A 14,768-nucleotide genomic window follows, 5' to 3' on the forward strand; every position below is an offset into this window, starting at 1 on the left:
ACAAACGTTTGGGTTTCTGTGGACTGCAGTGATATAAAACTTTACACAGTTTTCCCCCGAAATGGGAGTGTTGCCCCTTGTTTTCAGCTGAGGAACCTCTTGAAGTCCCCTCATGTAGGTTAGCATTTCACTCCCCGTTTATGTCTTCTCTCTCTCTGGTGCAGTCATCTACAAACATGGGCAGCAATCCAACATCCAGACTATGCCAGAAAAAGATTTAGTATGTTAAATGCAGTGCGCCAAAAATGCCTAAATCACACCTATTTTGAAGCCGGCATGCTTCTCTGGCCATTCTGACAACCTCTTGCACAGTTACGTCACATATTTTAGAGCATTTTGCGAGATCATAAACCATCTTGACAGTGCATAAATACATGACAGCTCATTTCGCAGGCAGCGACAGTCAAAGTTTAGGATGTAATATTATGTGCGGGTGGTATGTTCCAGGTGTACGTACTTTGTGAGAGCCGCCGTAGCAGCCGTGGCATCAATCTGTCTTGTTCCTGCGGTGCCCAAACATGCAAAGAAGTTCTATATTGCTCTGCTGCCCTCCCTTCAGCGAGCCCCATAGTCGTAAAAATTTGGCTTTACAACCAATCCGTGGTTTCATAACAAATGTTTCCTTATTAAAAACCAATATTTTAAACCTTTTCCTCCTCTGGCCGCGCGCCGCCGTGCAGCACATTCGCTGTAAAACCCAAACTGTGATTAAAACGCAATCGAGATTCGGAGCAAGTAGCAAAACATTAAGAGACTCGTAAAAAGGCCTCGCTTTAAATCCAGCGGGTAATACAAAGAGAGCGATGGTGCAATATTTGTATTTTGAGTTAAAACTGTTCGACACGGGAAAGTTTGTTTGGCAGCCGCCTCGCTAATTAAAGCATTTATAGCATTAAAGTAGCTCAATTAAAAACATTTGCATTCTTAAACAGAGGCTATTAGTTCAATCAGGCCTAATAAATTCAGCTAAATTTCCTGAATAATTGTGCTGGAATTGATGTGGATTGTTGAACTTTTTCAGGCTAATTTAGTTTTATGGATTTCTACTGAGGCAGACTTTCATTTTTGTTCTTGTGGCCACAAACAGTCGAGCCTGACCACAAGCTGGGACTCCTCGCCCTGAGCTCGACAAACTGCATTACTTGTGGATGTACCCAACGCTGTCAGAGGAAAGGTCGAAGGGGTCGCCTCGATCGATATTTGTTTTCTTCTCCTGCGGGTGCTTGAATGCGCATTGCAAATTTCATGGCGAGAGTTTAAACATACAACACGTGTGTCGGGGATTGAAAAATCTAAACAGATGGAGGTGAGGGCGGCGTAACCTCTGCACCCCCCCGAGGTTTTAATCTATTAATTACTTCTCTTGGTTTCCTGAAGAATAAGGTGTATGAAGTTCACAGTGCCCGTTGGTTTAGGGAATAAAAAGAAAGAAAGAAAGAAAAAAAAAAAACATCACGGCCGGTTCCGGGCGATGAATCGTCGTGACACTTTGAGAACAATCACAGTCCCAAGAGGCCGAGTAATCCCACTAGCTCTCAGTGCAATATAGTAACAACCTTTTCTCTAATTGCTTCTGGACCATGACAGTGACTTTCTGCCACCACAGTGTTTTCCGGTTCCACAAAGGCACACAGTTATTACCACCGTATGGTTTTTCTACAAACTCAACTGTTCCATGAGCAGAATCTTTGCTGAGTTTGGAGCCGCTGCACTTGTGGTTTTACAAAGAGTCCGTCGAACCAAATGCGTCACAAGCTGTGCCCGCAAAAATATCGTAGTTCAGCTGTGAAACTGCGGCATCTGTCTACACTCGGGTTTCGCTGCACATCAACCAAAACGGTGTGAAAGACTTTTAAAGTCCCTGTTTGGTCATTGATTACATCCCTCAAAACTCATCTGTGTATCAACGGCTTTCCATGAAAATGAACAATTCCTGCACTGCTGCTGTTTAAGATCTATGAAGGGGGCTGCAAGGTGGCTCAGTGGTTAGCACCGTTGCCTCACAGCAAGAAGGTCGCCGGTTTGCATCCCGGTGAGGACACCATCTTTCCATGTTCTCCCCGTGCAGCGTGGGTTCTCTCCGGGTTCTCCGGCTTCCTCCCACAGTCCAGAAACATGCTGAGGTTAATTGGTGATTCTAAATTGTCCATAGGTGTGAATGTGAGTGTGCTTGGTTGTCTGTGTCTAAGTGTAGCCCTGTGATAGACTGGTTACCTGTCCAGGTGAACCTGCCTTCACCCTGAGTCAGTTGGGATAGACTCCAGCCCATAGACTGTATAAAAGATGGACGTAGCTACCGTGACGTCACCCGTTGGTTTCTGCACTGAGAACATGAAGCCAGGGTTTTGCTACTTCCTGGTTGACATCTTGGATTTTTGGAGCCAGTGACGCAAAAATCGTCAGAGGGGGGCGGAGCCATAGGAGCAGCGATTGGTCAGACGGATTGAGAGGCGGGCCCTCTCTGCCCCGCCCACATTTACTGCCTTCTGCTCGCTTCGTCTGTATGGTCGCTGCCGACTGTCAGTCAAGTCAGCCACGCCCCTTGGCCCGCAACATGTTGATGATTTTTATAAAATTCAGTATTGATTTATTTTCAGATTGGCCACCTGATCTCTGGATTTGACCATGAAAACTAATAAGAAAAAAATCCTGAGCTGTAGGAATGCAGTATTTCATGATCTGTGATTACTTCTTTTCCAATTCCAGTCTATGGGAGCCAGGGCTTTGTGGAGCCAGCAGCTAGTGGACGTTGTGATATTGCAGGTTTTTGACACTTCCGGGTTGGCTTCATTTTTCAGGGCCGGTTGCTACGTCCATCTTTTATACAGTCTATGAACCAGCCCCCCATGACCCTAGTGAGGAGTAAGGTGTAGAGATAATGGATGGATGGATGTTGAAAATGAATGCAAGTTGTCCTGTGATGTTTCCTGCTAAGGCTACAATACATTCTTGCTCATAAACAGTGTCACACAACATGACTTTCTGCATCTAATCTGAGACAAAGCATCACATAGATTGATTTTTAGAAGGAAAAAAAAGTGGTTCACATGCTATAAACAACTTGTTTCATTCTCATCCCTGCATTCCCACGACACAAGACATTTAGGCTAATAACCTTCTTCATCATAAGGCTGCCTATAATACATTTCCTCTATCTTCTATCACAGCTCACACACAGACACACACACACACACACACACAGCTGGAGCAGCCATCAGTCAACCTGAGCCACTTTGTGCTGCTTCAAGTAAACACCATTATCTCCGCAAAATACTCACATCCCTCCAACAACATCAAAATGCCGTTTTTAGCCTCTAAAGGGGTTTATTTGAGAATTTCATTTCCTTTTAATGGGAAATTATCGATTTACCGCAACTGGTGACTGTGAAATTCATTATTGCGCTTATTATCAGCCGGTTGCCTGTACTGTACCTCACCTCGCCGCTCAATCACAAAGAAAATAAACATGGCCGGGAATGGGCTGTTATCAATAATACACAGATAAACACGTATGCAAGTTAATTCTTTTTATGACCAACTGTTGTGGATTTATGACGATGGGCTATCTGTTGTTGCCGCAGAACTGGCTTCAAATATAGAAACATGAAGGTTAGGAATGATGAAGAGAAAGATGCATATTTGCTTTAATTTAAAATATATTAAATAAAAGTATGTGCTGGTTAATGTGACGTTTCAGCAGGTGGCAGTGTGACCCACATTTTAAACCTTCTGTGTCCTAAGATGTGAAGATTACAAGCTGAAACTTAGCTTTGACAGTTTACTTATTTATCTGTTGCTGTTTTTTCTTTTCTTTCTCTCCGGTGAAGGCTGCCGAGAGCAAAACTTTCTGCTGCACAAACCCGCCAGAGAGCAGCGCGCCGCAACCACAAGTGATTCCAGTAAAGTAAATGTGTGCGATAAGAGCATCACTTTTCCTGTCCGGCATCCTTCCTGCTCGTCTGGGGAGCTACAATGGCAATCTGGCCGAGTAGCTTCTCCTGCTTCCCAGAACACACGCTCTCCTGCAGAAAATTTAGGCTTTGCATTGGAATGATTTACCATAGGTCAGGGCTGACGGGCTCATTATCATCCAATAAGCGATAATTATTCATTATATGGTAACTCCTGTGGGGATGACAGAACTTTCCTGCTAACAGAGCTAGCGACTGGATTTAGAAGCATGCAGTGTTTTCAGCTTTTTTAGCTGTTAAGAGCATTCATCAAAATCTGCAAGTAAAAAGCACGTTTTTACAGACGCAATAATGAAAACATTTGAACCGACACTCGTTTTAATTAGAAATCTGTTGAATTCCAGGTTTAATTTATGGAGCAATTTCCAGAAAAAAAAGCCAAATCTCAAATCTTGCAGCTTTTTACTGGTTTGATGTCTGACAGCTCCGCGTAACCCTTCGCCAGTGTGTGTGTGTTTTATTCTCACATTGATACGGCCTGCTTTAAATAATGGAGTATTAAATCCCCCGGGGACAGCTCAAAACCCCGCATGGCTGATTACATCCTGCTTTGATTTAAATGCACTCATCCCTCACAAACATCCTTGGAGTCCACCCGTCCTGCCCGGAAATTAGTGAGCCAGTCACAATGATTAATAAATGGCTGGTAAATAAATCTAATTTTGTCACTGTATAGGCGACGCATCACGCTCAGGCTTTTCGCATTATAAGAAAAATAAGACGTGTGTAATGATTTCCTGCAGTGTTCACTCACTGGGAATTTCAAACTGACTTGAACTGGTCAGAATTACAAATTCGAAAGGAATAATAACGAGAAAAAAGACTTCCATTACTTAAAATTGGTCGTTTATTCTCGCCTTTTTTGTGCTTTTTTTTTCTGGTAAAAAGATTTATAAATGCACCACTTCGGGCTTCTGAAAGCGGGAGGCCATCATCTGGGCGGAAGAGTCTTTAGAGTTTTTTTTAAAGGTCAAACCAGTGCAGCCAGTAGTTTCGTCTATATCTTGTGTTGAAGATGTTGATTAAAAAAGTGCAGCATTAAATGATAATAGTGCATTCCTGTACTCCATATAGAAAGTTATGTGTTTGCTTTACCCCACAACATCCCCTAAGATGCACTATAATGCCATTACCAGCTAAAAATATCACATTAAACCTCACATATAAGCACAAATCTCTGTCTTAATAAGGCCGGCTAGGTTCTTCTTTCACACCACATCCAGCAGCAAAGTTGGTGAAAGCTGTAACTGATTAGTAATTACAGTCGATTACTGAAGTAATGCGTTGCTTTGTGAAGCACTACCCCCATTGTTAATCCAAGATAAATGACACATTAAATGCACATATTAACCCATAACCCCCGTAGAAAAGCAGATGACTGTAGTTCAATTCAACCTAAACCTCTTGGGTGTTTTTTATAGCCTGTTGACATTCACATCAAGGACCTGTAAACCGGCGCTGTAAACACGTATAGAAAACCAGGCCACCACTTGCAGCTCTGCTCCTATAAAAACCAATCGCCCCCATCACCCAGCATTGTCTAGTAAAGTTATAGACTTGAGGCCCCCTCGGGCGGGCTCATGTCCAGGAATAGCTGCTGTCCTGATTGTCCTCTCGGTTGGTGGCCCGCGAACGAGAGACTTCGCGCGCTCGATGTTCAGCGCCGCTGCCATCCGCTCGCTTACACCGATGCACAACAAGCCGCGAGAAGACGGAATTGATTAAACAAGATTACAGGATGAAAACAAGCTTGGCCTGGATAATGCAACATCTAACAGAGATCACTCATGCATGCAAATGGGTTGAAAGAGAGAGACGCTGGATTTAAAATTAGTTTAATATCCCCCCTGAAAGAGCGCTACACTTTGAAATATTAATCTACTTTTGGGAAAAGTGTGATTATGTCGTATCACGTCTAGTTTGGAGAAGGAAAGCCCTTGATCTAGGGTGTACAAGTACCATTGATTTTAAATGGAAGACTTCTCTTTTTCTCTTTTTTTCTCCCTGCTTCAAGTGTTTTACATCAGATTCTGGGTGATGGAGAAGGTTTTCTCCCTCCTGTTTCTGTGGGTGATGATTGTTTCCAAAGTATTTCAATATATCCCATGTTTCTCTGTGTCGTGAGCTCCAAAAGGCTCGGTGACCAATTCTTTGAAATTCATTTGCCGTCGACGCTTTAGCGCGCACAAGCTGAGAAATTCTGAAACACAACGAGACACAGGAGGCAGAAACAAGATTACGGCTAATCTCTGTCTGAGAAGCTGAGCTTTGATGTATGACTCCGCAACATGACTGTAATGAACGCAGGTGGTGCAATCGCAGCGTTGGTTGGTATAATCGCGTTTTGTATCTCGCACATGTCTGTAACTAAAGTATTCTCAGGGCTTGTTAAAAATCTAAATTTCTGTAATATATCTTATGAAATTTCCATTTTCATTTCACACCTCCTCTGTTGTGACATTTCTCGCAGATTGCCAAATTATCTCTGTCGTGTTTTGTCCGTGAGTTGAAATGTTTTTTGTTTTTTTCACACATAGACCATGTGTTTTTTTTTTTTGCCGTTTCTCCAATCAGCATCCTTCCAACCCCCCGCTGTTACTTCCAAACTGCACACAGCACTGATTCCAGACCTGTGGCGCGACTCCCTGCTGAGTATGTAGAAAGACTGAGGAGTAGCTCTGCCGAGCTGATAACCCTACAATTGGATTAAAAATGATATGCACATATTGAGTGTGTCGTAACACCTAAACGTGACTAAGGGTGCATGCTAAGTGGCTGCTGAGCAAGCACACAAACAAATCTGTTAATTATAATTACAACACTATATAAGCCACGATATTACAATAAAAACAACATTAAGTAATGATCTAATTTAAAAAAAATGCTTTAAATCACGTAGACAGATACCTAAAAATATTAGATAATTGATTCAAGTAGAGAGAAATCAATAAATAAATAAAATATTTAACTAAAAGTAAATGATAAATTGTTGAAATGGTTCCCTAAAGATATAAAAGTTTGTGTTTAAGTCACGCTTTTGTGTGTTCAAGTAATGGTAGCATGCACATTCAATGGCCTGGTAATATGACTGAACTCCGATCATTATGTTTTATGGGCTGTAAGGTGGAGCAGTGGTTAGCACTGTCGCCTCGCAGCAAGAAGGTCGCCGGTTTGCGTCCTCGTGAGGACACCCGGGATCTTTTTGCAGTTTACATGTTCTCCCCGTGCAGCGTGGGTTCTCTCCGGGTTCTCTGGCTTCCTCCCACAGTCCAGAAACATGTTGAGGTTAATTGGTGATTCTAAATTGTCCGTAGGTGTGAATGTGAGTGTGCTTGGTTGTCTGTCTCTAAGTGTAGCCCTGTGATAGACTGGTTACCTGTCCAGGTGAACCTGCCTTCACCTTGAGTCAGCTGGGATAGACTCCAGCCCCCCATGACCCTAGTGAGGATTAAGCAGTGAATAGATAATGGATGGATGGACTATGTTTTATATGTTTTAATAGGAAATTCCTATGATTTATCAATGCAAAGTAAATGTTGAAATGTTGATGTAAATCCAGTTGCTACAGAATATTGACACCATCCATGTTTAAAGTGGTTTCCTACAAGCCTTGCCTTCAAAAAAATAAATGCAACTCTATCTGCCACCGGTGCTGAAATCTCCCGGGAAAAACCAGACTCGATTTACGGTTAAAAGAACAAATGGAGTAACTGTGAAAACTCTGTGAAATAGTTGGCAAAAAGAAAAAGAGCCCCGTTGTCAGAGGAGGCGAAGAAGGCGAGGAAGGAGGGTGATAGAAACCGAGATAAAACAAACAAAAGAGCGAGCGTCGGACGGGCATTCACTCGACGGGGAGAGCTCCGGGACTTGTGAGGATTCAAAACTGACATTCAGCTGGTATTATTTCGACTAGATCAGTCGCTAACAAAACCTGCCTACTTATCAATACAACTGGGTGCTTTGCCACCGCTTATCCAGACTCGGGTCGCGGAGGCGGCGCTCGAAGCAAAGCGGCCCACGTGTCCAGATCCCTGCCCACTTTGTCTATCTCCTCCTGGGGGAACCCAAGACATTTGCAAGCCAGAAAGAATTTATAATCCCTCCACTGTAGCCTGGAGTCGCCCTGTACTCCCAGCTGGACGAACCCAGAATGCTTCCTCTGGGAGGCGTCTTGGTGGCAGATACCCAAACCACCTCACCTCACCTCAACTCCAACAAGCATCGGTTCTACTCTGAGCTGCCTCCTGATGTCTGAGCTCCTTGTCTCTTGAACTCTGTGTCTACGATCACATTGGTCACACAATGGTTGTAATAGCAGTGAGATCAGGGTTTCTGTGTCAGCTTGGGACTGTTGTGGTTGCTTCTTGCTTCAAACAGGAGCCAGGTTGTTCATGGCGGCCATGTTGCCAAACCAGGAAGTACTTTATTCTTATTTCCTAAATGGCGTATCTTGTTGAAATGCCCTGTGTTGTTGGTAGTTGTGAGGTCTTGAGGAAAACCGCTAGCAGCCCAGTGCTACCACTTTCAGTCATAGCAAGTTATGTTAAAAAAGGGCTTTTTTGAATCCATCACAATCTGCTGGGAGTATATCTAACCAAACAATCAATTAGCTGATCAGTTCTCTTCTGTTTTCTTTCCCCAAAAGCCAAACCAGCTACAATCACAAAGTGCAAACTGGAAAACTCTCCGACTTCCCCGGAGTCTAGCGTTTGCAGTCGACTCCTGCTGATCAACGACGCCGAGCTTTTCATGCAGGCGGTGCTTCCGCATGAACCCTGTCACCCACATCAAGAGCGTCTTCCACCTCCCGTGTCAAAACTTTGTCAGCCGGCATCTTCACATCACCAAGCAGCAAGTTAATCACATGGCCCCAGATCTGATTTGCATATTTTAATGCGGCACAGGTGGAGTGGTAAAAGTGATGAAAAGAAGCTTCATGACAGCACGCGGGCCTCTCGTAAGCATCGGCATTTATTCTTTTCCTTTTGTCTAGCGCGGTGCCAGGCATACTTACACGAGGCGTGACATTAAGGTGTCCTACTACACTTGGTTGTCCTCGATTCTGCCGGTTAAAGCACATAACGGTCCTAATTACTACGGAGACGTTCTGGGACTGAACAAAGAATATAGCGCTCCCCATAGGCTTTTGCCAATTTTGGGTGCTTGACTCCTTGAAATTGAAAAGATACATATACACCCCTCTGGATTACACATTCCTCCAGAGATGGCAATCAGTATGCTGGTGCTTTGGTTTAATTTGGAATCCAGGAACTTGATTCAGGTGCTTCAGCAGCAATGGCGGCCGTACTCGCCATGCTGCAGTTAGAAAGGACGGACCAGCACCGAATCTGTAGATTTCTGATTGGCATCCCCAGTTTGACACTTACTTAGCGGTTATCCAGTGTGAGTTTCAGTCTGGCGGGAGGATTGACAGGCGGCTGAAATGGATCTTTTTAGTATCTCATTTTACTGCGGTTGAACTGCGCCCATCGATTGGTACAGCAGCGCTCCGTGTATATGTTGAGCAGCCTGGTCCCTCCTCGAAGCTGTTTTTATTTTACTTCCTGTCACTCATCTGATAGCATCTTTCCACCGCTGCTTAAAAAAAAAACACAGGATGTGCTCGTGATCAAAGGCGATCTCTGCCACAAGCTAAAAGACCGATATTCCATCCAGATCTGTTTTTACTGTGTCTGCTTTGCATTTCTGGTTGTGTGTCCCCCCCCCACCCTCAAGCCTGGCTGTGGATTGAGGAGAGGACAAAATAAAGGCGACTGCTGCAATTTCATCCCTATTGGCCCCATGGCAAATTGGCCCTTTATCAAACGGGGGCCTCATCTATCAAGCCAAAGACGGGTATTGAAATTGCCCCACTGGCTACAAATCAGGCCAATGGATCGGCCTTTATCTCAGACAAGGCCGTCATCACTCTGTGGTGGCTGGGAGGGGAGGAACCGGACCATTTAGGAGACCATCCTACAATCCGGCGCTGATGGATGTGGACCTACTTGACCTCACCGTGACCAGGACGAGGACCGAACCTGTGGTTAACCCGCGTCATTATCTGGCTGCATGATTCTTCCTCTTTCACCCCGAATTTCCGACTTTGCCTTTTTCTAATCCTGACATGCTGCTGCCGTCTGTTTTTCACCTCTCTACTCCTCTGTTACTGTTGGCTCGGGGTTTTTCTACCCTCCTAATCTCGTCGGTCTGTCTTTGTCTCTCATCCCATCTCTCTTTTTCCTTCCCTCACATACGCACTCAGCCGTTCTCTCGTTTTTTTTTTTCTAAATCTTTCCTCTCGCTGCCCACATTCATTTTCTGTAGCCAATCAATGCAAATAGAGAAAGACTATAATGAAGGACAAGACAAATGGATGCAGTATTGTTGGCTGGGCCTCCCTAGTTTTAAATATTATTCCACATGATATGATTGATGGAAAGCTGCATTCAGGTAATACCTCACTCTTGCCACATTCCACAAAAGCAGCTATCCGTAATGGTAAAATATCTGCCCGGCTGACATAATCCAACTGCATGTTTCTGTCAATATGAATGCCATAAATTTCACTGCAAACGTTGCTACCTTTATATTAAAACTAATGAAATTGACCCCCTCCTTTTCTCCGCTATCATTTCCTATTGACATCAACGTCAATTTACCAATAGGTCAAAAGTTATAACAAAATTTCCAGCTGACAAGTTTTGATTGCGGCTCGTACGTCAGCGGCGCAGAGATCCGTCTGACTCGTGATCTATCATTCGCTGGCAGCACCCTTCCTCTTGGCAGCCGGCGTCTCTGCTCATCTTCTCTGATCAATTTCATGACTTATGGGTTTAACTAAAAGCTCATCCACAATCTAATCCTCTTCTTAATTATGTTTTAACTGCTCCGCTTTCATTTGATTAGATTCAATCACAGTGCAATTAACCCACTCTGATTTTATTCATACTCAATCAGAGGCCGGGATATTATCTTTACATGCAGATTCATTAACATAAACCTGCTTTGTGTCATTGGGCACACTGGAGATATTACCTGAGATGTAGGAAACATGCATGCATGAGATTTTAAAGGAGGATTTCAGCTTCTTTCAGTAAGTATCTTGGAGTTTTCGTCTTGGGAGTATTTTGATAACTCAGCAATTTTGGTGACGTCTGAGAGAGCGTGCCGAGTTTGAAATACTTGCTGGTGTCAGTATTTGTAAATTCTTTCACTTTCTGGCCTGTGCCTTTTCACTTTTTCAATCCTCCAACATCACCACTGACTTGCACGAGAAGCCTTTTTCATATAGTTTGTGGATTCCTGGAATCTGCACTCAGCAAAATGATCACCCAGATCTCACACTACTTCTGCTGCCACTTCTTTTCCAAATGGTTTCATCAAACACTTGACGATAATCAGGCAAAACAAAGTTTACCCGACAATCTGATAATACAAATACTACAATCAGGTAAACTTCTCAGGTGACTACTTGAGTTTCTTTCCCCAGTGGACTTCTTTTTTAGAAATGCTCGAGCATTGTGAGACCTCTGAAATTACCTCAGTGAGTGTAATCTCAGCTCATCTCATTATAGTCCACTGCTTATCCAGAACTGGGTCGCGGAGGGAGGAGTCTGAGCAAATAACCCACATGTCCTGATCCCCGGAGTACTTCCCTGAGTATCCCCTGATGGACCCCGAGGCATTCCCAGGCCAGTGATTCCTCCAGTGCGTCTGGGCATGCCTCCTTTGAGAGGCATCCAGGTGGCATCCTGGTAAGACGTCTGAACCAACTCGGCTGGCTCCTTTCAAAGAAATAGAGCAGCAGCTCTAGTGTGAGCTGTGTTGAGTCTCCTCAGCCTGCTTGTGACAGTAAGTGTGCAGGAAACTCATTCTGACCACCTGTAACTGCAATATTGTTCTTTCGATCAGCACCTAGAGCTCATGGCCAAAGGTGAGGAATGTAGACTGACTGACAGATTGAGAGCTTCACTTTGCAGATCAGCATCTTCTTCACTATGACAGACCAGCACATCGTCAGACTCTTGCTCTACTCCTTAAACTGTCACCTCACTGTGCTTTTTTTGCCCCAAAGATCCTGGCTATTTTGTCAGGAGGAAAAGCTCCTGATAGGATCTCTCATGGTACATGTGTTCCAGGTGAGAGGTTAGACAAAGAGTGAACAACTGAAGTGGACTCTAAAGGACGGACACATCTTTCTTCGAGAAGGGAAACTGGGAGCCATTCCTGGAACCAGAACCGAGAGGGGAGTTCTTAGGCACGTGTCTGGCCTTCACCTGTGGGGCCTCAGTAACGGACTCAGCAGCCAGGCGTCGCTGCCATGTGAGTCCACCATCCACGAGGACGGCGATAGTGGTCGGCAGCATTGGCAGCTATGCAGCATTCAAAGTCCAGTGCCTTGAAGGGTTGGCCCCCGGCTAAGGAAGCTGGCTAGTGAGTACATTTTTTACTGCCAATATAAATGATGGCCAAAACTTAAGAAATGAAACCCAAGTTGTGATAAACTGCAATTTTCTCTTGCATCAACGGCGGTCTGATTTTCCTTCCTTGGTCCACTGTGGCTAAACACCAACCTACTGCTGCCCCTAGCAGTTTAAAAGAAATGCTAAGTATTTTTTGCCAGCACTATTTTTACGCGTGTCTGGCATGTATGAAGTAGGCTGTATAATCCCCGCTGCTTGCCCTTGGTGCCGGGTGAGAAAATGGAGCACCATGAAATGCTAATCAAATTTAAGGAAAAACCAATTCTGAATTCTGAAAGCCTTATCCCATCCCATCCCCTTGACTCAGTATGTGTGAGGTGTTATCAGTCCCTTGGGGGAAGCAGGGGAACCTTGGCCTGCGCAGTGTTAGGGAAGGGAAAAACTGACGTCTTCTGGGGGAAGAACACCCACACACACAATGGACACCTGCAGAAAGTAAAACAGGTCAGGACTCCAGTGGTCTGATAAGGCAGAGGACTCATGAATTAAAGAGTGGTGGGGAGAAATATGACATTTTCCTTTTCCATTCTGTCTATCAGGACTACACTCGCTTGCCAGCGAAATTACCTGGAGAGAACCCGGTCCGATAATGGACTGCCAGAGACGAGATTCACTCTAGTAATTTCTCTCTCCTCGTAAGGGCAGATTGGCATTGAAAATTCAAAACACTTTTACTGCCTTTTGGGAAATTTGAGAGACAAGGGAGTTACATTATCATAATAGATCATTTGTATCTGCTTAAATACCTATTTTTCTATTGTGTAATAGAAGCTATTCTTCCGTAAATCATTCCCTATTGGATGAATATTGGATTTACAAGGCTCATTGCGCTTAATTAAAAGAGCCAGTGGGAGCCTGTGCTCATCATTCCTAAAAGTTATATAGGTTCGCTTGTATTAAGATTTCACAGATTACATCATTTTATATTCTGAGCAACAGTGCTTTCTGACTCCGCGGCGGCTCAAATCAACTTACTCATGCAGATAAAAGGCCAAAAGATCCCCGTACTGTTGTTTGGGGGTAAATGAGAACCTTTGTTCCTTTCGCTCCTTCTACAGAGAAGCAGATGATTAATATAGAAGTGGTAATGGCAGAGAAGGGCAGAAATGCAATGGGTCTTCTTTCTCTAATGATTGGTTTAAGTGACTGCTGTAATGGGCTGGGGTGCCAGGCCCGGTGATTTACGGGACTTCTTTCTGCTCTCAAACCACCGAGGCAGCCCGGAGGGCCTAACCAGAGATTTTTTTTCTGCCTCTCTTTTGCAAAAAAACTATCCGAAAATATATAGATTCACACTTGATAAATATGTTGGTACATTAGGCTTTTTCATTCCTGCAAAGCCGAGTGTGGCTCTACATACTTAATGCTGAGTAAACTGGAGAGGAGAGGCTGTGTTCCAAGTTAACCTTTAACTCAGGATGCCACGGAGGTGTGCACTGGCGGCATGATGAATGGCGCTCACACAGACAAAACCTGGATGCAGTTTCTTACCACAAGCTCAAACTTTACCACAAGTCTCGCTAGAGTTGTGCCCCGAAACAGGAACTCCTGAGTCCAGTTTTATCAGATGCCTCTGGAGTAATATACATGAAGCAGTTATTTTTCACTTTGAAAAAGGTTATTTTGTCCTCCATTGGGGTCTTTTTGGTGGGCAAACAAAGTGAAGGGGAGCCTGAGGGGAGGAAAAGGTGGGTAAATAGTTTCTCTAATGGAGTCCTAATCTGTGGAGGCAATCTGCAGAGAGCTGCCCCCGGCTGTGCCAGTTGGGATGATGAGAGGTGAGGTGACAGTGTGGCAGTTATTATTAGTGGTATCATTGATCAGACAGCCGAGCAGGCAGAGTTGGAGAAGGATGATGGATTCGGTGGCTGCAGCCCAGCTAAGACATGAAGGCTGTCAGGAGCAAGTCAGGGAGGGGCTCAGTGTGTCCATGTGGAAAAAAAGAGAACGTGTAAGGAGAACACAGCGCTGTTCTGTACTTTCATGTAAATCAGGTGGGGTCTTGGCCATAGTTCAGATGGGGGTTGGTGCTATTTGACAGAACTCATCCATCTCAGGCAATGACATGTTCCAGATGAAAGACTTTGTGTTGTAAAGTTGGAGCGCAGATAACTTTTAGTGTGAGGATTGAGGGGGGAAAAAAAGCTGATCAGTATCTTTCCATTTCTCTCTCTGAAGGTTTGCCTACTATAATCCAAATAGCTTTTTCCTGACCTTCTTTGCCCTCTGTTATTGTTGATAATGAACTGAATTGAATGGAGTTGCGTCGTCTGATTCGGGCATCGTTCACGGCTCACACTTCCATCTTCCT

Source organism: Stegastes partitus, unplaced genomic scaffold (genome assembly GCF_000690725.1).
Source record: "Stegastes partitus isolate 25-593 unplaced genomic scaffold, Stegastes_partitus-1.0.2 Scaffold391, whole genome shotgun sequence".
Lineage (NCBI taxonomy): Eukaryota > Metazoa > Chordata > Actinopteri > Pomacentridae > Stegastes > Stegastes partitus.